Source organism: Acomys russatus, chromosome 15 (genome assembly GCF_903995435.1).
Source record: "Acomys russatus chromosome 15, mAcoRus1.1, whole genome shotgun sequence".
NCBI classification, from domain to species: domain Eukaryota; kingdom Metazoa; phylum Chordata; class Mammalia; order Rodentia; family Muridae; genus Acomys; species Acomys russatus.
This window is the reverse complement of record NC_067151.1, coordinates 61,398,381-61,420,181: the sequence shown is the minus strand read 5'-3', so window position 1 is coordinate 61,420,181 and position 21,801 is coordinate 61,398,381.

Below are 21,801 nucleotides of genomic sequence, written 5' to 3'. Positions count from 1 at the left end.
TATTCCGACAAGTGTTTAGCGACCAGGAAGGAAAGAAGCCCTGTAGCAATTGCAGGTTCCCAAGACACATTCTTTCCCTCGGACTGACCGCACTGTGAGCAATGGGCTGTCACTAGCACAGGTAGGCCATGCATTTCCTGCTCAGCACTGCAGGCGATGTGGCTCCAGCCAGACTCTGGGCAAGTTCTAGGTTCCGTATTCTTCTCTAGTCCCTCAGCTGCAGTTTCCCTGGGAGCCCGAGGGCTGGATGTCAGGTTGCACACATTCCAGAAGTTGGAGAGGCTGCTGATGTCTCTCTCTCTCTCTCTCTCTCTCTTCTCTTGTATGCTCTCCCGGGTACCTGTCTCGGACAGCGTTCACAGACTACTTGAAGTCTGTCGGTCTGCCCAAGTCCTGATGTTCAAAGCTAGGCATGCAGATAACAGCTTGGAATTCCATGTTCTGTGGCCTACCTGCCTACCCTGGAAAGTAAGGCTGTAGTCCAGGCTCAGTTTGACTCCTTTGACCTCTGACCCTGCTGATGTCAATCTATGTCCTCTCAGAATGCCTCATTCCTTTCCTAACTTTTCCTCCCTCACCCAGCCTCCCTTTGTCCACCTACCCCATCATTTCTTTTCTTCTCGCTTTCTGCATGGCTGTTCAAGCGCTTGCAGGTTAGACTGTACCTGTTCACAACCAGTGAACACCCCGCTCCCCCTCTCTGAGCCTGAGTCCATGTCTACAGAGTGAAAATAATAGTAGCAATTTCTTTTTATTTTATTTTTTTGGTTTTTCGAGAGAGGGTCTCTCTGTGTACTCTTGGCTGTCCTGGACTCACTTTGTAGACCAGGCTGGCCTCGAACTCACAGCGATCCACCTACCTCTGCCTCCTGAGTGCTGGGATTAAAGGCGTATGCCACCATGCCCGGCTAATAGTAGCAATTTCTTTGGGTGAATTCTGTAGCCACTGAGAAGCAACATGCAAAGTCCTGATGGCTCCACCTACCCAGAAGGTGCTCCATAAACCAGGTGTGGTGGCACACGCCTTTAATCCCATCACTCAGGAGGCAGAGGCAGGGGCATCTCTGTCAATGCCACGGTGGTGTGGTCTACATGGTGAGCGCCAGACCAGATAAGGCTTGACCTTGACTCAAAAACCAAAAAGAAAAGAAAACGAATGAAATGCTTTTAATAAGTGTTGGTGTGTGGTTTGTTTTGTTGTTGAGACAGGGGGTCTCACTTTGTAACCCAGGCTGGCCTCGAACTCAGTGATCTTCTGTTTCCACATCCCAAATGCTGGAATTACGGTTGTGAGCTGCCAGGCCTGGCTATGTTGTTGTTAAATTGCCAGTATAGCCTAATAATGTTTATTATCAGGCCTATAATTATTATTACGGCCATATAGTCATAATCTGCTAGCAATCAATCAAGACACAGACACCTGTTATATTTTAAAATAGCCTTAGTTAACCTGGGGCAGGGCAGATATCAATGGCTTAAACTACTTCCCATAGTGGGGCGGGCATGGGATGCCTGCCTCAATCCCATACCATCTGCTTCTATTAATTTCTATCAAGCTACCTCCCATCCATAATCCCATATACTTGCTAATGTTCTTCATATGGGCAAAATCTCCATCCACGCCGGCCATGTGCTTCTCTTCCATCTAACCTATGGCAGCCAGTTGGTAGAGCATGAGACTTTTTTTTTTTTTTTTTTTTCCGAGACAGGGTTTCTCTGTGTAGCCTTGGCTGTCCTGGACTCACTTTGTAGACCAGGCTGGCCTCGAACTCAGGGATCCGCCTGCCTCTGCCTCCCGAGTGCTAGGATTAAAGGCGTGCGCCACCGCGCCCGGCCTGAGCATGAGACTCTTAATCTCAGGGTCTTGTGCTTGCTGCTTACTCGTGAATCATCTAACACCCCCACCCTCCACCCCTAAGGAACCTCAGATCTCTCTCGGGTTCCCTTCTCCCATCAACAATACAATAGCCCGGCCAGAGTCCTGGGCCCATATGGCTCCTCAGCGGGGTATCAGACTGATTTCACCTTGGGCCCAGTCTAAGACAAGGTCACACTCCTTCCACGTGGCCACATCAGCTATTGAAAATATTCTTTTCTCCCCCGTTTATTTGTTTCCTGTGTGTGTGTGTGGGGGGGTGGGTGCCACATGTGGTAAAAAGGACAACTTGTGGGAGTCTGGGGTCTTCAGACTTGGAGGCCTTTAAACCCCCCCAACCCCAGCTATCTTGCTGGCCCTGTGTTCTTCATTATTTCAAACCTCAGTTTGGCCCCTCAATAGGCAAGGGGCTGGTTCTCTGCCTGCCTTTTCTCCAACCCCTTAGCAAGAGGGATACTCATCTTTCTGTGAATGAATGGGAAGAAAGAAGCAACTGGGTTGACCCCCCTGAGACCGGCTAAGAGGGGGCGCTTTTCCCAGCCCTGCCAGCAGGTGGCGCCAGCCTCTGTCAGTCTGTTTCCCTGGCCAACTCCCTTAGGCTTGTCTTTCTCACGCTCAGTGTTCTCTCAGCTTGCCCTGGAAAGACAGATCCTGAGAGCAGCCACGGGGTGCCCAGAGAGGATGAGTACTGCCGGAGTAAGATTTTATCCCGGGGAGTAAGGGGGACAGACAGACCTTGAGAGTCCCAAAGAAGCTAGCTGGCTCTATTGGGGACATGAAATGACAGGCACTTAAGTCAGTCTGTGAGTCAAAAGCTGAGATCTAGGAAACAGACACTCTGTGGGAGATGATGCGGTGAAATCAATCAGCGAAAGAGGAAAGGGGAGGCCCCGTTTCCATGGCAGCAGTATTGTTTGTGGCAAGCTGGGGACTCCTGGGTCTCTAGTGCCCATGTACAGTGACTCACCACAGGAAAGGAAGGCTATAAGGGGACCTGGTGCTAGGGACCAAATGCACTGTGGCTCCTGCATTCTTCCCCACCCCGGTCCCCACGCCTGGTACGAGGAAAGAAACTGAAGCAGAGGCCTGCCACTTCGCACGCTAGGCAGTTTTAGAATTACTGCCTTAAGCCAGGCATGGTGGCTCATACCTTTCTAACGCTTGGGAGGCAGACGCAAGTATATGGCCAACCTGGTCTACAGAGCAACTTCAAGGACGGCCAGGGCAACACAGAGACATCCTATCTTAAAAACCAAATTAACTAACTAATTAATTGAAAATAGAATCACTGTCCCACTGGTCAGGAGAGAAAACTTGTCATCCTGGCCCATACTGACAAGAGGACATAAATGGTAAAGCTGGGATTAGAACCCAAGACAGTGTGACTCAGACCGTGCTTAGGAAGATCCAGAGACCAGGCAGGGATGAGCAGGGGCGTGGCTGGTAAGAGGATCTGGAAGGACACAAGGAAAGGACTCCATGGCTCCCAGCCTCTGTCTTAAAAAAAAAAAAAAGAAAGAAAGAAAGCTGGAGAGATAGCTCAGCAGTTAACAGCACTGGCTGCTTTTCCAGAGGACCTGGGTTCAATCCCCAGCACTCACATGGCAGCTCACATCTGTCTGTAACTCCAGTTCCAGGGGATTTGACACTCCTGTAGACATGCAGCCAATGTACATGAAAATAAACCTTAAAAAAGAAAAGAAAAGCTGGGCGTGGTGGCACATGGCTTTAATCCCAGCACTTGGGAGGCAGAGGCAGGCAGGTCACTGTGAATTCCTGGCCAGCCTGGTCTGCAAAGTGAGCCCAGGACAGCCAAGGCTAACACAGAGAAACCCTGTCTTGAAAACAAAAAACAAAAACCCAACAATAACAACAAAAAAGAAAGAAAACCTAAAATAAGTAAATAAAACAAACAAACAAGGGGCTACCAAGATGGCAAGGCACACATGTGGGTGGTACATATACATACATGCAGCCAGAACACTCTCTCTCTCTCTTTTTTTTTTTTTTTTTTTTTTCCTTTCTGGTTTTTCGAGATAGGGTCTCTCTGTGTAGCCTTGACTGCCCTGGACTCGCTTTGTAGACCAGGCTGGCCTCAAACTCACAGCGATCCACCTGCCTCTGCCTCTCAAGTGCTGGAATTAAAGGCGTGCGCCACCATTCCCAGCTGTAAACACTCATAAATAGAAAATAAACGTTTTTTAAAAAAAGATTTATTTATTATTTGTACGGTATTCTGTCTACATCTGTATCTACACACCAGAAGAGGGCACCAGATCTCATTATAGATGGTTGTGATCCACCATGTGGGTGCTGGGAATTGAACTCAGGACCTCTGGAAGAACAGACAGTGCTCTTAACCTCTGAGCCATCTCTCCAATAAAGGTATTTTGGGGGGGCTGGAGAGATGGCTCAGAGGGTAAGAGCACTGACTGCTCTTTCAAAGGTTACGAGTTGAATTCCCAGCAACCACATGGTGGCTCACAACCATCTATAACAAAATCTGTATACATAATAAATAAATAAATATTTTTTATTTTTTAAGAGAGATGTATTGAACAAACTATTTCTTTTTTCTTTCTTTCTTTTCTTTTCTTTTTTTGGTTTTTCGAGACAGGGTTTCTCTGTGTAGCCTTGGTTCTTGCGGACTCATCTCATAGACCAGGCTGGCCTCAAACTCACAGAGATCCTACTGTCTCTGCCTCCCCAAGTACTGGGATTACAGGCGTGTGCCACCATGCCTGGCTTGAACAAACTAATCCTAACATAACATTAAAAATAATAATAAAGGAGCTGGAGGATGGCTTAGCGGTTAAGAGCACTAAAGCTTTTCCGAAGGATCCAGGTTCAATTCCCAGCCTCCCACAGGTCTTGGTGGCTCACAACCGTGTGTAGCTCACATATAGTACACAGGCAGACGCAGGCCCCAGGTTCAATTCCTAGCACCCACAGGGCTTGGTGGCTCACAACCATGTGTAGCTCACATAAAGTGCACAGGCAGACATAGGCAAGACACCAATAGGCCTTAAAACAGAACAAAACAAAACAGGGCGCTGGCAAGGTGACTTAGAGGGTAAAGGCACTTGGCAGGTATGAATGGAGACCTGGGTTCCAACCCTAGAAACCACATGAAGTTGGAAGGAGAAAGCCAACGCCATAGAGTTGTCCTCTGGCCTCTACACAGGAGCAGCACCTTGAGGGAGGCAAACCTCCTGGCCTGCTGTAGGCCGGAAACTGCAGTAAGCTGGCCTCTTTGCATCCCAAGACAGCAGACCCCAGCTCTGGTCCACCGGCAATCCATTCATGCTCCAGCGGTCAGGGAGATGGGTCATCCTACCTGCAAGTCTACCAACCTCCCAGCCCTTGAAAACTAGGGCCCGGAGGTTCCCAGGCTCTTCCTAGTTGTTGTCAAGATAGCCTCATTCTTTTCAGCAGGAGAGCCCCGTTGTCTCAGAGCAAATGGAGTGTCCCCATCTCTCCCCAGGTCTTGATGGCGAGAAGGCTAGCCCCTCAGTCTCTTTCCACCGTAGGAGAACTAAATGCAGGCAGGAAAAGCCTCAGGAATATTAAAGATGGAAGACAGTGTCACATTAGCAACTATCTTTGTTTTGCTTTCTTTTTTTTTTTGGTTTTTCGAGACAGGGTTTCTCTGTGTAGCCTTGGCCATCCTGGACTCACTTTGTAGACCAGGCCAGCCTCGAACTCACAGCGATCCGCCTGCCTCTGCCTCCCGAGTGCTGGGATTAAAGGCGTGCACCACCACACCCGGCTTGTTTTGCTTTCTTTAAAAAAAAAAATATATATATATATATATATATATATACACACACACACACACACACACACACACACACAATTTGTGGCAGTCACTTCTTTCTTACCACCATGTGGGTCCCAGGGATCCAACTAAAATCATGACGTTTGGCAGAAAGTGCCTTAACCTGCTGAGCCATCTCTCTGCCTCTCTAGAAGCTTCCAGGACTAGGTTAGCAGACAGAAGCAGGAAGCCTCTGAGACAACAACTGAAACAGGCAAGTAGCAGTTTGACATGGGTTCTGCTTGGAACTCAGGTCACCAGTCCTATCTGGCAAGAGCTTTTATCACTGAGCGACCTCACTGGCCCCTTGTTTAGGGGCTGACGGTGTAGCCCTGGCTGGCCTTTATGACTCATCACCTAGACATGGCCAGCCTCAAACCTAGAGCAATCCCTCTGCTTTGGTCTGTGAAATGTTTTCATGTTGGTTGTTTTGTTTGTTTGTTTAATGGCAACTGGGGCCCGTAGAAAAGAAACAAAGTGTCAAGGTCACAGAGAACCGGTGGGAAAATGAACTAGATTCTTGCCTGCAGAGGTCAAGTTCTCTGATCCCAGAAAGGGCTCAGGAACAGACGGAGAGGAAGCCGGTTAGGTGTGGGCTAGGTGTCGTATGCAATTAAAGAGGCCAGGCCACCTCTGAGCCTGGTGGAAATGACCCATTTCCAGGCTGTCAGGGAGGAGGAAAGATGGGAACAAGAACTTGCGAACCACAGGTCACTGGCTGTCATGGAGGGCAGGCCTCACCTGCTTGACCCCGAGACTCCTGTGGATTATAAAGGTGGAACCAAGTGTTCCAACCCCTGTCCCTCCTGGGCACCAAAGCTGTCTGAACTTCACCGGTTCTACACAGGCAATCCTTTGGGCTGAGGGCGGGGAGGCGGGGGGGGGGGGGGGCAGATAGAGGGGAGGTGGGTGGCAGACTCCTGCAGACCCCAGGGGTGCCCAGAGGCCATGGAAGCTAAGCACTAATTAGCACTGGCTTCCCTAATTGGACTTAATGGATTCCTTATGATGGGCAATTAGGAGGCTATATCAATTAGCACCAGGAGGTGACAACTCCCCCCCTCCCCCCCCCCCAAGCCCCCCTACTACCCCCCCACCCCCCACCACTGCTGGACAGGGCCCTTTAGGAAGACCCAGAGATAGAAGAAGAGTGGCCCCAGGGGAGGTGGTCCACTGCCCAGCCCCTTGCTTGCTGCCTTGGAGCTGGAGCCATAGGCCTTCCCCTGGACCGCCCTGTCTCTGACCCTCATGCTCACTAGAAGCCTCCGCTCGGGGTGTGGCTCCACCACCGGTCTCTGGAGTTCCATGGCTGTGGGGTAACAGAGCAGAACGGCACTGGAAGCCCATTCCATTGTGTGTTACTAAGCCTCTTGTGGTTTCATTTTCTTACCTGAACCACGGAAGCTGTTGACATTCCCCTCTGAGTAGGGGTCCAAGTAAACACACAGCATTTACAACAGTGCCTGGCAGATGGAACATTCTGGAACTGGGCTGCTGGCAATTCCCATTCCACCTCTTCATTTTAGAGTGACAGGTAGAAGTGTTGTGCACCAAAAAGTCCTCCAACCTCATGGGAATTACTTAACCAAAATATACAGAATCTTGGCCACTGGTGTGTGTGTGTGTGTGTGTGTGTGTGTGTGTGTGTGTGTGTGTGTGTGTGTTGCCAGGGATGGAGCCTTGAGCATGGCAAATGTGTATACTTTACGATGGCAGCTTGAAAACCTCTTCCTCCTCCTGGAGGTAGGATCTCCTGTTGACCTTTAGGGAGCTGCAGATGACCTTGAACTCCTAATGAGTGCTGGGGTCACAGACGTGTACCACCACAAAAAGCTTATTCGGTGCCAGGAGTTGATGCCAGGTCTTCATGCATGTTAGGCCATCACTCTATCAACTGAATTACACCCCCAGCTCCCTTCAGGCAATTTTGGTGACCAGTGAAAGTTGAAGACACTGGAAGCACTCATATGCAATAAATAAAATAAATCTTAAAAAAAAAAAAAAGACACTGGGTGGTCTAGAAGGATCCCCCACACCTGGCACAGCTCTTCTCTGCCCTGCACAGGAAGGACTCTCTTCTGTGTACAGTTCAGACGAGAGCTCATTACCACCTGTGTGGCCAGAAGCAGGCCTTTCTCCACTCACTCAGAGTCCTCTATAAAAAGGGAACACTCCCTGGGTCCTGTTCACGTCCCAAGGCTGCCCCGAGATTACGTTTTATTGGCAATAGGATTTGCTATTAAACTAGGCAATTCTATTGCGCATTCCCTTGATAAACATTTGCTGAAGGCCTGGCATTATACCCTGTCTCCTTTACCCTCGGTGACTATGGAGTCACCATGGTAGTGTGTGCCCACAGAACACAGTCCCGACTCATCAGACGAGTTAGGCTCTTGGGGCCAACCTCTGCTTGGATTGGGATCTTGGCTCCTCCCGAGGACCGGCAGCACCTAGAACAAGCTCTGACACAGAATCGCCTCTTGTAACTGTTGCTATTGTGAGCACACCTGGTCTGGGTGTGGAGAGAGGCTGAGTTGGGGTGTAAGGACAGAGCTCTAGGGGAGAACAGCACTGAAGGCAGATGAAATGGGGGTGAAGCTAAGAGGTCAAGAGTGGGGTGTGCAGCAAAAGGAGAGGGAGAAGTTGAGCACGTTGATGGCACTGGTTGGTGAGGTAAGGATATGGAGCTCAGATATGTGGGGTTTGTTCCATGCACCGTGCGTGATGCCAGATTCTGGGAACGTGAGTGGGGCGCACCCTCAGCCCTCAAGGGTGCGCCCTAATAAGGAAGGGGCTTTACTATCCTGTGACAAGCAGTGTTCGAAGCTTGATTTTGTTTTTTGTTTGTTTTTGCTTTTGTTTTTCGAGACAGGGTTTCTCTGTGTAGTCTTGGCTGTCCTGGACCCACTTTGTAGACCAGGCTGGCCTGGAACTCAAAGCGATCCACCTGCCTCTGCCTCCCAAGTGCTGGGATTAAAGTCATGCGCCACCACCACCCGGCTGTGATGTTCGAGGCTTAATGAAGATTCCTAACTTTTTAATTAATTAATTTATTTTTGGTGTTACTTTTAGCTGAGTTTGGATGATGGGCAAGAGTCAGTCTGCAGCAGAAGTTCTCAACTTTCCTAACGCTGCGACCCTTTGACACAGTTCCTCATCTTGTGGTGAACCCCCAACCATAAAATGACTTTCGTTGCTACTTCATAACTGTGATTTAGCTACTGTTATAAATCATAAGGTAACTATCTGATACGCACATGGCATGATATGACTCCTGTAAAAGAGTCATCCAACCCGCCAAAGAGGTCAAGACCCAGGTAGAGACGTTCTGGTCGAAGGGCAGAGTATGTGCTCAATCCTGAATGTTGGCTGAGGTTGAAACGAGAGAGGCTGGGCTGGCTGGTATTTAGAGGGTAAGTACTGTGTGTAGTGGGGCAGGCAGAGCTTGGATCACAGAGAGCTTTGCCAGCCAGGTCAAGGAATCTGGCCTTCATCCCAAATGCAGGGAGAATCTTCTGTTGCTTTGAAGTCTTGTAGAAACATGAGTTTTTTCTTTAGCAGATGTTCAAGAAAAATAAAATAATAAAATAAAATAAAAAAGGATGGGGCAGAAGCGAGGGTGGGGACAGAGGAGAGGGTACCTCACCTACGTAAGGCCAAGGGGATCAAAACCAGGAAGCAGGAGAGGCACTCAGAGAGAGAAACATTTTGCAGGAAGAGCCACATGCCTTGAGGCTCCTTGGCTCAGAGAGATTGTGTGAAGGAGGCTGAGAAGTGGAGTGCACGGGGACATGGAAACAACGCCAACTGGATCAGGCAGAGTAATGGCAGCTCTTAGGGGGGGCTAAAGCAGGAAAGCTGCCACAAGTCTGAGGCTACTCTGGCCTACACAGTGAGACCCTGCCCCTAAGGACATTCCATCTTTAGTCAGGAAGATGGGTATATGTCTGGGATCACAGCACTTGGAAGGTAGGGGTGGGAGGTGCAGGGGTCAAGAGAGTCTTCAACTACATAGCAAGTTCAAGGCCATCCTGAGTTATAGGAGTCCATGTCACCAAACAAAACAAATATGAGGTGTGATGAATACTTTTGATCTCAGCTTTCTGCTTTTTCTTTTTGTTGTTGTTGTTTTTTGTTTTGTTTTGTTTTGTTTTTGGTGTTTTGAGACAGGGCTTCTTTGTGTGGCCTTGGCTGTCTTGGACTTGCTTTGTAGACCAGGCTGGCCTTGAACTCACAGCAATCCAGCTGCCTCTGCCTCCCCAGTGCTGGAATTAAAGGTATGCGCCACCATGCCTGGCTTGTTTTTTCAGACAGGGTTTCTCTGTGTAGCCATGGCTGTCGTAGACTCACTTTGAAGACCAGGCTGGCCTCGAATTCACAAAGATCCGCCTGCCACTGCCTCCCAAGTGCTGGGATTAAAGGCTTGTGCCACCACGCCCGGCCTGATCCCAGCATTCTGCAGGCAGAGTCAGGTAGAGCTCTGTGAGTTGGAGACCAGTCTGGTCTATGTACTGAACTCCAAGACAGTCAGGGCTATATAAAGAGAACCTGTTTCAAAACAAGAAAAAAAAAAAAAAAAAAATCTGTGATGCCCTGGGCTCCATCTCTAGTACAAATAAAATAAAAATAAAGATTTATGTAGAGCACTGAAGTGGGGCAATTGCTGGGCCTGGGAACCCATGGGGCCTTCCTCTAAGAGTTCAAAAGAAAGGAAGGGCACTGCTCTCTGGGTGGTGCCGAGTCTCCTGTTTCCCTAGTCTCTATGGGATCCGGCTTGGGGCAAGCCTGTTTGGACCCTCCCCAGCCCACAAGGAGGCTCACTGACACCTGGTCCAGTCACTGTTTTGAAGCCCCGGAGGGAAGCAAGTCTGTAGCTACTCTCTGCCCCCAACTTGTTAGGAATGGGTTCTGAGGGGCAAGAGAGAGCCTCCTGGGCTGGAGACACAGGGCGGCAGGGTGCTGTGGACATACTGTTTACCCATAAGACACCAGGCTTCAGCTCAGCCCTACCCTATCTGGAGACTGGACAGTGCAGGCCTCGTGTTTGTCCTGCTGCTGGGCTTGTCAGGCCGTTTGCTTAGCTGCTTCTTTATGACTGTAGCCTTAAGTCTGTCCACCCTCCAGTAGCACAGTTCTACTCCCTGGCAGTCCCGTGGCCTCCCATAGCAGCCGGTTGCCACACCCTAGCCTGCCGGGCCTGGCCTAGGACACACCTCCACTCCCAGCCCCTCTTCAGGCGCCTCTCAGCCTCCTACAGTCAACCCTTTGCCCTCCCCCTTCAGACTTTGGTTCCTGTGAAAATGAACCATGAATTAACTCTTGGGAGAGAAATCACACAAACCAGGAAAGGGGGCCCCTGGGGAGGGGCTAGTGAGTCACATCTTTATGGGTATTTTTCAGATTTTCCAGTGAGAGTTTGGAGAACAACAGCCTTTTGGTTGCCAGCTTGGATTTACCTTTCAGCAGGGCCCCCATCCTCTCCTTCCTCACCACCCCACCCCCACCCCTCTCTCAATTAGGCCTCTCTCTAGCTTTGGTTTGCTTGTAGCTCAAGGCCTAAAGGACCCTGAACTATAGTGATCTGCCTGCCTCTGAGTGCTGGGTTTAGAGGCATGTACCACCATGCCCAGCCCGCGCTTTATTTCTATAGGTTTAATCCTAACCACTTGTCTGAACCCACTTCTGCTTTGTTGCCTAGGAGCCCGTTCTTTCTGTGCTGTGGTGAAGGTTCTGGAAAGTCCTTCCTGTGGTCTAGTTTTAGTCTCTCCTCTGCCATCCCTGCTTCTGGGTAGACACATGGGGATCAAAAGTAGGGTTGGGTAGTAGCCGGGCAGTGGTGGCGCATGCCTTTAATCCCAGCACTTGGGAGGCAGAAGCAGGTGGATCGCTGTGAGTTCGAGGCCAGCCTGGTCTACAAAGCGAGTCCAGGACAGTCAAGGCTACACAGAGAAACCCTGTCTTGAAAAAAAAAAAGTAGGGCTGGGGATTTTACCACAGGGGTCACTCTTGTCCAAGCGTCCAAACCTTAAAGACCACCGAGTCAGCCTCAGGCGTTTCTTTCCCCATCTTTCCTTCCAACTCTTCTTGCCATGTCTGCAGAGGGCCAAGTACCGAGGGGGAGAACAGGCTGGCCGCCTGGAGGAGCCTTGCAGAACAGGATACAGCAGGTCCTTCTGGGTCCCGAGCCCCATAGCCCTCACCCTGTGCCAGCACCCCCTCCCTCAGCCCCAGGGAGAGGAGTCAGGAGCTCCACTCTGCATGGCGCATGCGTGGGGGTGGGGTGGGGTGGGGTGGGGTTGGGCATGGACATCTGAGGAGAGTGAGAAGATGGTGGTTCTTTCAAGGCAGCTCATGCCACTAGACCAGCCCGATTTGCAGACCCTGAAGCCCCCTGACTCTTCTTAGGTGCTTCCTGAGAGGGGGGAACGCCAGACTAGCTGCCACTCTCTCCTCCCCATCTCCCAGTGTCTGACTAATCCTTCCCAGGTTGCATGGCACATCCTGGCCCTGCTGTACCCATGCCAGCCCCAAGCCACATCACATGGACTACATCTGGCTCCTGTTGAACACACCCTATCCTGCCTCCTCTTCTTTGTCCCCTCTTAGGACCCCACCACCACCACTGAACCCTCTAATGGAGTCCACTTCTCCCTCCCTCCTGCCCAGTCAATTCCCCAGACTTCTTGACTTCCCCTCAGCGTGCGTGCCCTCCTTCCCTCAATCCTAGCCTCCTAGCAGCTTCCTTCCCCCAAGTCCTGACTAAGCAGTTGATGGAAAAGGGGGGCACTCACTACAGTTTCTGCTCCCTAGAGCTGCCTGGGACTCAGAGAAGGCCTGTAGCACAAGAGTACAGGGTTAAACGTCCCCCTTGCCCTGCTCACCTGCCTGTAGCCAGCTGACATATGGTGCATTGGGGGCAGAGTTGAGCCTCCGGTGCTAAGGTGAGGGCCAGAGGGAAGTCTGTGGTTCACCTTCCAAGCTTTTTTTTTTTTTTTAATGAGGCATGAGGAGGAGCCTGGAAGAGCCTCCAGCTATTGGCCTCCATCCTCCTGCCTGCCTGCCTAGCAACTGTTGTCATCACATAAACATTTGCCCCACTAAGACCTGGGGTTGATGTACTGGCGTCAGCAAGGGTAGTTGCCCCTCTCCTCAAGTGCATGGCTTGTCTTCCCAGCTCCCCACTCCAGGGTCCCAGCCTGTACTCCAGATGTGGTCCAGCCCTCCCTCTGTCACAGCGGACTTCCCCACTCTGAGCATTCTTTCCCTCTTGCCGGGTGCTCAGCTCTTTCTGATTCCCCCCCCCCCTCTGTTTCATGACCCATCCATCTTCTAAGAGACTAAACAAGGGCTTACCCCAAGTCAGAGGGTTCTGTGGCCCTCACGTCCCTCTGAGTGTGACTCCTTTGACGCTGTTGGTGCTCACTGGTGCCTGGGCTTGTTTCTTCCAACAGGAAGTATGACCTGCCTCTAAATATCCCTCAATTACAGGCAGCACCTGGGAAAGCGGAGAGCCATCAAGCCCCATCTAGGCCAGGAGTTCCCCATTAGGAAGTCAGCACCATTTTTACCTCCTCTGAGGTGGGCTGAAGGGTTTCACAGGCAAGAGGCCACCTCATACCTCCCTTAGCGTGGGGGGTGGGGTGGGGTGGGGTCACAGCTAGAGAAGGAGCCTGTTTTTTCCTGTGGCCTGCCCTCAGGTAAGGGTCTGAACCTCTTCAGTGTTTTTTTTGTTTTGTTTTTTGTTTTTTTTCACTTCACCTGTCACTGTGATAAAGAGCACTTCAGGCCAAAATGCTCCAGGGTACCTTGTGAGTTCTGAGCTTCCTGGATAAAGACCGCCAGTGGGTATCCCTCTGGGGCAGGCCTGTTGGCTGTCTTAGGGACAGTGGACAGGGCCATCTGCGGAGCTGCACTAATGAAGGTGTAGAAAGGGTTTGCTGCAAGACACCTGGGCTCCTCCAGCCTTTGAAGCTCTTTCTGGCTTCTAGGAGTGACTGTGGCTCCAACAGTCAGTCCCTGCCCCCCCCCCCCAAGCTGCTGATCTCACAGGGACCTAGTCCCCTCTCCCACTTGGCAACCCTTCATGCCTACTCCTTCACGAAGTCCCCTTTGCATTATTTTATCCTCAAAAAAAAAAAAAAAAGCTCCCACTCTCTCACGTTCCCAGGTGCTAGGGAAAAGAGCTGTGGAGGCAGACCCTGAGGAGTTTGAGGGCTGGAGACAGTGGCAGAGGATACACTGGAACTTAGAGCACAAAACTTCAGCCTCCTGGTTGTCCAGGCCCTTCTAAAGCCTTCTGACTACCCATGCAGTCTTGTGTCAGCAAGAAGCTCAGGACTGTTGTCTTTCCTTTCTTTTTTTTTTTCTTTTCTTTTCTTCCTCCCCCCCCCCCCCCCCACCCCCGCGAGACAGTTTCTCTGTGTAGCCTTGGCTGTCCTGGACTGGATTTGTAGACCAAGCTGGCCTCGAACTCGCAGAGATAGATCTGCCTACCTCTGCCTCCCTGAGTGCTGGGATTACAGGTGTGAGCCACCACACCCAGCTGTCTTTCCTTTTTTTTTTTTTCTTTCTTTTCTTTTGTTTTTTTAGATTATTTATTTGTTGTTATGTACACAGTGCTCTCCCTGCATGTACACCTGCACACCAGAAGAGGGCAACAGATCACATTATAGATAGTTGTGAGCCACCATGTGGTTGCTGGGAATTGAACACAGGACCTCCGGAAGAGTAGTCAGTGCTCTTAACCTCTGAGCCATCTCTCCAGCCCTGTCTTTCTTTTTGTTTTTGTTTGTTTGTTTGTTTTTGTTTTTTTGAGACAGGGTCTCTCTGTGTAGCCTTGGCTGTCCTGGACTCACTATGTAGACCAGGCTGGCCTCGAACTCACAGAGATCTGCCTGCCTCTGCCTCCCAAGTGCTGGGATTAAAGGCGTGTGCCGGCCCTTTGTCTTTGATTTACTTATTATTATGTATACAGTGCTCTGCTTGCATGTACTCCTGCAAGCCAGGAGAGGGTGCCATATCATATTACAGATGGTTATGAACCACCATGTGGTTGCTGGGAATTGAACTCAGGACCTTTGGAAGAGCAGGCGGCACTCTTAACCACTGAGCCATCTCTCCAGCCCCTTCTTATCCTTCTTAAATGTCTTTTTTGAAAAAGATTTATTTTATGTATAGCTGGTTTGCCCAAGTGTGTGTATCTGATGCATGTGCATTGGACCCCCTAAAACTAGAATTATGGATGGTTCTGAGCTGCCATGTGGGTGCTGGGAATAAAACCCAGGATCTCTGCAAGAGCAGCCAGTGCTTTTAACTGCTGAGCCATCTCTGCAGTCACCCCTAAACACATGCACGCGCCTCTGCCTAGGGAGTACTGGGCTTAGAGGATATGCCCAACCATGCCCAGCCAGGTGGTATTTCTTTTATTTTTCGGTTTTCTCTCTGTAGCCCTAGTCATCCTGGAACTTGCTCTGTAGACCAGGCTGGCCTTGAGCTCAGAGAGGCACCTGCCTCTAACTCTGTAGTTCTAGGCTTAAAGGCGTGTGCCCACACCCCTCACGTTGTATTTCTTTTTCTTCTTCTTCTTCTTCTCCTCCTCCTCTCCTCCTTCTTCTTCTTCTTCTCTTTTCCCCCTCCCCCTCCTCCTTTTTTTTTTTTTTTTTTTGGTTTTCCATACAGAGTTTCTCTGTGTAGCCTTGGCCGTCCTGGACTTGCTTTGTAGACTAGGATGGCCTACAACTCAGAGATCTGCTGCCCCTGCCTCCCAAGTGCTGTGTGCCACAACCGCGGGCTCAGGTTGTCGTTCGTTCTTTCTTTTTTAATTTTAATTTTAATTTTTAAAATTTTTTGGTTTTTTGAGACTCGGTTTCTCTGTGTAGGCTTGACTATCCTGGACTCCCTTTGTAGACCAAGCTGGCCTCGAACTTTGTAGACCTGCTTCTGCCTCCCGAGTGCTGGGACTAACTGCGTGTGCAGCCACACGCCTGGCGGCTTAAGAAGGTAAAAAAGACCTCTCCCACAAAACTGTGCTTCAGGTAAATTGACCGGGCATCCCAAGATCAGTACTAAACGTTCGTTTTCCTAGGAACCCCCTCAGTTCCGAGCAGAACAGAACAATCGTCTGCCCTCTTTCCAGGCCTCAGAAACATTTTGGTCACCTAGACAAGGATTCCCCTCTGGCCCCCCACTTCCTGGAAATGTCGGGGGTTGCGGGTGAACCGACCCTTTTCTCCTGCTGGCGTCGTGCAGTTGTGGCGCTTCTGTTTGTTTCCTTGGCAACAGGGAAAGGAAACCCCCATTTAGGAAGCCGGGGAGGCCCCAGCAACCACACACACACACAGATACACACAGGCTCACATGTGGCCGCCCACACGCAGTAGCGTGCGTCACGCGCCTTTTGCATTGCAGCCGCAGGCAGTGGAGGGAGCCGCCCGCCAGGGAACAGCCGGGATGCCCGCCCCGACCCAGTCGCTGGGGGACGGGCAATCACGTGCCCCGCCCCCGTCCTGCCCTTTCCGCTCAGATTTTTCCCCCCCCACCCCCCTTCCAGCTGGTGCTGCGGAGGCTGGGGATGGAGAGGAAAGCAGGCGCTGAGGAAGGCCTTTAGTCCTCCAGCCTGATCTTTATTTTGGTTTAATCTGGTGTGTGGTGTAGATTGGTGAGTGCTAGGAGAGCTGGAGGCACCCAGCGGAGGGAGGGGGAGGTGATGGAGCGCCTCCTAGGTAGGACTGAGTTCCCGGGCACACTACAATTTACTCTTGGGTTGGGTTCCTGCCTAGTGTTTAGGGTTTTCTTATGTCACCTGTTAGCTATGTGTCCTTGAGCAAATCTGTTAAGATGGCCAAGCCTCTCATTCTTTTATCTGTAATATGTGGATGTGGGTGCTTGCTTCTGCTTGTTCCTCTGCTCGATTGTGAAAGGGTCGCCAATCCGGAAACCTGTCTAGGTGTGAGGTGTGAGTGGTTGGCCTCTCTTCTCCAGCTAGCTGCACCTACCCTCCAGGCTGGAGCAGCGAGATCGGCTGCCTCCAATCTCACAGGAAGGGCTGTGGCAGCCTGGTGCACCGGCTCCAGCCACCTGCCCTCTCTGCTATGGTCCCGTGGTATAGGATCAGAACCTCTCCAGGGGAGTCAGGTCTACTCTGGTCAAGTCTTTTGATCCTCAGCCCTCAGATGCCAACTTTGTTGTTGTTTGGTTTTGTGTGGGTTTTTTTTGTTTTGTTTTGTTCTGGTTTTTTTTTCGAGACAGGGTTTCTCTGTGTACCCTTGACTGCCCTGGACTCACTTGTAGACCAGTCTGGCCTTGAACCCACAGGGATCTGTCTGCCTCTGCCTCCTGAGTGCCGGGATTAAAGGCCACCACCACCGGCTTTGTGTGTATTTTTGAGACAGGGTTTCTCAGTGTAGCCCTGGCTGTCCTGGAACTTGCTTTGTAGACCAGGCCTCCTCTGCCTCTGAAGTGCTGGGGTTAAAGGCAGGTACCACTCACTATGCTTGACTTTCTGGCTTTCTTTTCTTTTTTTAAAGACAGAGTCTCCTGCCAGGGTGGTGGCACTCGCCTTTAATCCCAGTGCTCAGGAGGCAGAGGCAGGCAGATCTCTGTGAGTTGGGGCCTGGTCTACAGGACAGCCAAGGCTACAAACAGAAACCCTGTCTCAAAAACAACAACAACAAAACTCATTTAATTTGTGCTGGCCTCAAACTTGCTATGTAGCTAAGGATGACTTTGACCATCTGATCCTTCTTTTTTTTTTTTTAGTTTTTCAAGACAGGGTTTCTCTGTGTAGCCTTGGCCATCCTGGACTCACTTTGTAGACCAGTCTGGCCTCGAACTCACAGCGATCCGCCTGCCTCTGCCTCCCGAGTGCTGGGATTAAAGGCGTGCGCCATCACGCCCGGCTTCCATCTGATCCTTCTGTTGTCACCTCCCAAACACGAGGATCACAACACCCATGCCACCATGCCAGGCTGCAGCAGCCCACTTATGAAAAGCCAGCTTTACTCCTCAGGGTTTTGGGATCTCTCAAGGGAGGTGCAAGGGATTACCAGAAAGGGATTCCAAATGGCCAACCAACTAGTGAGGTTTCTGCCTCTGTTGCTTAATATATTAGAGTTTTGATGAGAGACTTCATATAAATGAGAGGTCTGCAAGCTTTACAAACAGTTGTCAATCACTTCTCTTAAGGGCCATCCTTGCCCCAGCCCACCTCTGCTCCAGCTGGGAGTTTCCATCTCTTCTGAGTCCCAGTGGGAACTCCCCATCTCCCATCCACCACCCCACCACCCCCACTGCCACTTTTTCCTGCTAATTTTTCTTTTTTTTCTTTTTTTCTTTTTTTTGAGACAGGGTTTCTCTGTGTAGCCTTGGCCATCCTGGACTCACTTTGTAGACCAGGCTGGCCTCGAACTCACAGCGATCTGCCTGCCTCTGCTTCCCGAGTGCTGGGATTAAAGGCGTGCGCCACCATGCCCGGCTGTTTCCTGCTAATTTTTCAACCTCACAGAGTTTTGGGTTCCTGGTACACCAAGTGCAGCTAATAACGCCTGCCTCATAAGGTCAAGGTGGAGGTTAAAGAGATGGCACCTCCAGGTGGCCCGGTGGCTGCCACATGCAGCCACTTAAGGAATGGGCGGAGTCTCCCACTGCAGAGGCCCTAACTATCTGTGTGTGTGCACACATGGTTCATCAGTTCGCCAGGGTTTGGTCATAGACCCTGTAATCAAAGGCAGAGTGAAGTCAAGGCCAGCCCTCAAGAACGCACTCGGAAGGGATTCCCAAGCCACGTGTCTTGGACTTCTACATCACCCATCACCCTCAACCTCCCTTCTCCAGAGAGCCGCCAGCCCTTCCCACCCTGAGGGGGATGGAAGCTGCCTCTCCAGTGGCCTGAGGTTCTGCCTGACTCCTCTCCCTCCCCCTCCTCCTACCCAGGATCACAGTCTAACGTTAAGATCTCCGCCTTTGGAGCCAGACTAACCTGTATTCAAAGTCCAGTTTGGACTAATATGACATTAGACAAGTGACTCTTAGGTGGAGGTGATGTGGTCCTCCCCTGGGGATATTTGGCAGTGTCTGAAGATGTTTTCTGATCGCCCTAACTGGGGACGGAAGTGTCGCTGGCATTCCGTAGGTAAGATCATGAGATGCCGCAAATATGGCACTGTGCATAGTCTCTCCCACGAGAGAATTTTCTGGCTGGAAGCAGCTACAGGGTCGGCAAGCCCTATGTCACGTGGATACCTTAGATCTTGGGGCTTCACTTTTATATCTGCAAAGCAGAACTAATAATGTATCTTCTTTGCTGAGCTATCCTAGACGTGCAAATGCCTGGTACCCGGTAGCAGGAGGCAGCCATGAGCTCTCCCTATATTAGTCGCCTTTGAAACCCTTCTGCCTGCAGCTCTCTGCTGAGCCCATTCCACCCTGTTGGGCATGTCTCTTGCTAAGGCCAGTATCTCTGTTTTGTTGTTATTGTTGTTTACTTGTTTGTTTATTTTGAGAGGGGGTCTGCAAACTCCAGATGTCCAGCTGCCTCTTCCTCCTGCGTAGCTACAACTGCAGGGCTGCGTTACACGCCTACCTTTGCACTTTTCCTTTCGTTTTGTTTTGGGTTTGTTTGGTTTTTGGTTTTTCGAGACAGAGTCTCTCTGTGTAGCCTTGGCCGTCCTGGACTCGCTTTGTAGACCAGGCTGGCCTCGAACTCACAGTGATCGGCCTGCCTCTGCCTCTGGAGTGCTGAGATTAAAGGCGTGCGCCACCTCCCTGGCCTGCTCTTTTCCTTTCTATTCCCAGTGCTTCCCTTCTCTTCACCTCTTCAAGCCCTAGCTAGCAGGTAGAATCCTCTGCCTAGGGCGTAGGACTGTATCTCAGCCTCGGATCCCCCACCTCTGCCATCCCATCCCTTCATTCACACCTTCTGGTCTCTCCCCCCCAGCAGGGCCAGGCCACGCCCTCTGCTCTTCCTCATTTCAGAGCTTGGCTCGCAGAATCCCTCCTCCCTCCTGCACCCGTGCACTCCCTGCACCTCCCACACATGTGCTGGCACACAGAAGGTAGAAAAGCATGGCCGGGGTTTGGACAAGGCTGTGGGTCTGAGCTGACTTCCTGCTACCTGCTCGTTGTCTGAATAGGAGAACGGCAGCCTACGTGAAGCAGAGGATGGGACTTTCCAATCCATGCAGTCATTTTTGTCACCCATGTTTGGAATGTGCATGAAAACACATACGGGGATTGTAGAGGGGCTGGCAAGGTGACAAAGGGGCTTGCCACCCAGCTTGGTGACCTGAGCTCAATTCCCAGAACACACACCAAGGCAAAAGAGAACCGACTCCACAAAGTTACTTTTTGGCTTCTATACTCATGCTGTGGCGTGTGTGTAGGCACACACACACACACACACACACTATAGGAACTGGGGATGGTGGGCATGCATGCCTTTAATCCCAGCACTCAGTAGGCAGGCAGATCTCAACAATTATAGGAGGGGTACTTGGGTGTAGCTCCATTGGCTTTGTACTTGCCTCCCATGCACAAAGCCCTTGGTCGAATCTCCAGCATTGTGTAAGCCAGGCATGGTAAGGTACTCCTGTAATCCCAGCACTTGGAAAGTAGAGGCAGGAGGATCAGAAATTCAAAATCATCTTTTGCAGCTTGGACATGGTAGCACAGGCCTTTAATCCCAGTACTCCTGGGGTAGAGACAGAAAGATCTCTTGTGAGTTTGAGACCAGCCTGGTCTAAGAGAGTCCAGGACAGCCAGGGTTATACAAGGAAACCTTGACTCAAACAGCAACAACAAAACAGCCAACCAAAATAAAATCATCCTCTGCTACATATAACATACTGAGTAAAAGAAGATCATACTTGAACGTTACTCGCTGAGCACTGTTCTGCTTTGCACTTTTATGCTCATGACACTCACCACCTTGTAGAAAACTAGAATTCTGTCTTGGTTTTGTTTTTGTTTGTTTAAAATATATTTTATTAATTTATTCATATTACATCTAAATTATTATCCCATCCCTTGTATCCTCCCATTCATTCCTCCCTCCCATTTTGCCCTTACTCCGCTTCCTTATGACTGTGACTAAGGGGGACCTCTTCCCCCTGTATATGCTCATAGGGTATCAAGTCTCTTCTTGGTATTGTTTTGTTTGTTTGTTTGTTTGTTTGTTTGTTTGTTTGAGACAGGGTTTCTCTGTGTAGCCTTGGCTGTCCTGGACTCACAATGTAGACCAGGCTGGCCTCGAACTCACAGTGATCCACCTGCCTCTGCCTCCCAAGTGCTGGGATTAAAGGCGTGCGCCACCACTGCCCGGTGAAATCTGTCTTTTGCTGTTTACCATCTTTTTGTTGTTGTTTTCTGAGACAGGGTCTCTCTGTGTAGCCCTGGCTGTCCTGGACTCACTTTGTAGACCAGGTTAGCCTCGAACTCACAGAGATCTGTCTGCCTCTGTCTCTCCGAGTGCTGAGATTACAGGTGTGCACCACCATGCATGGCTGAGCGCAGGAGTTTTTAACTGTGTGTTTTTGCTTTTTGATGTGGTTGTTGGTATTGGTTTTGTGTGTGTGTGTGTGTGTGTGTGTGTCTGTCTGTGCAAATGTATATTTGTGCACAGGTATGTGTGTGCTGCTAGTGATGGCATCACCTTGCATATGTTACACAGTGCTCTACTGCTGAGCTCTACTTCCAGCTCATCCTGTTTTACTTTATTTATTTTGAGGTGAGGTCTCACTGTGTAGCCCAGACTGGCTGGAAACGTACTGTGTAGACCAGGCTGGCCTCCAACTCACAGAGATCCTCCTGTCTCTGCCTCCTAAATTCTGGGATTAAAGGCGTGCACCACCACACTTGGCTCCCCAGCCCCATTCTTCTGTGTTTTACTCACCGTTGCATCCCTTAGTGCCTAGAAAAAAACTTGGCACATAATAAGGTTCTCAATAAATATTTGCTTGAACAAGCACATTCTCCATCTGCACCTGAGGCATGTCTGCAGCAGCCCAAATCTACCTTTAGTGAGGCCTTTCCCTGTGGTGTGTGTTACCTGCTCTGTCCGAACTTCCTCATTTTACAGGCGGAGGAAACTGAGACTCTTAAGACATGAGGTAAT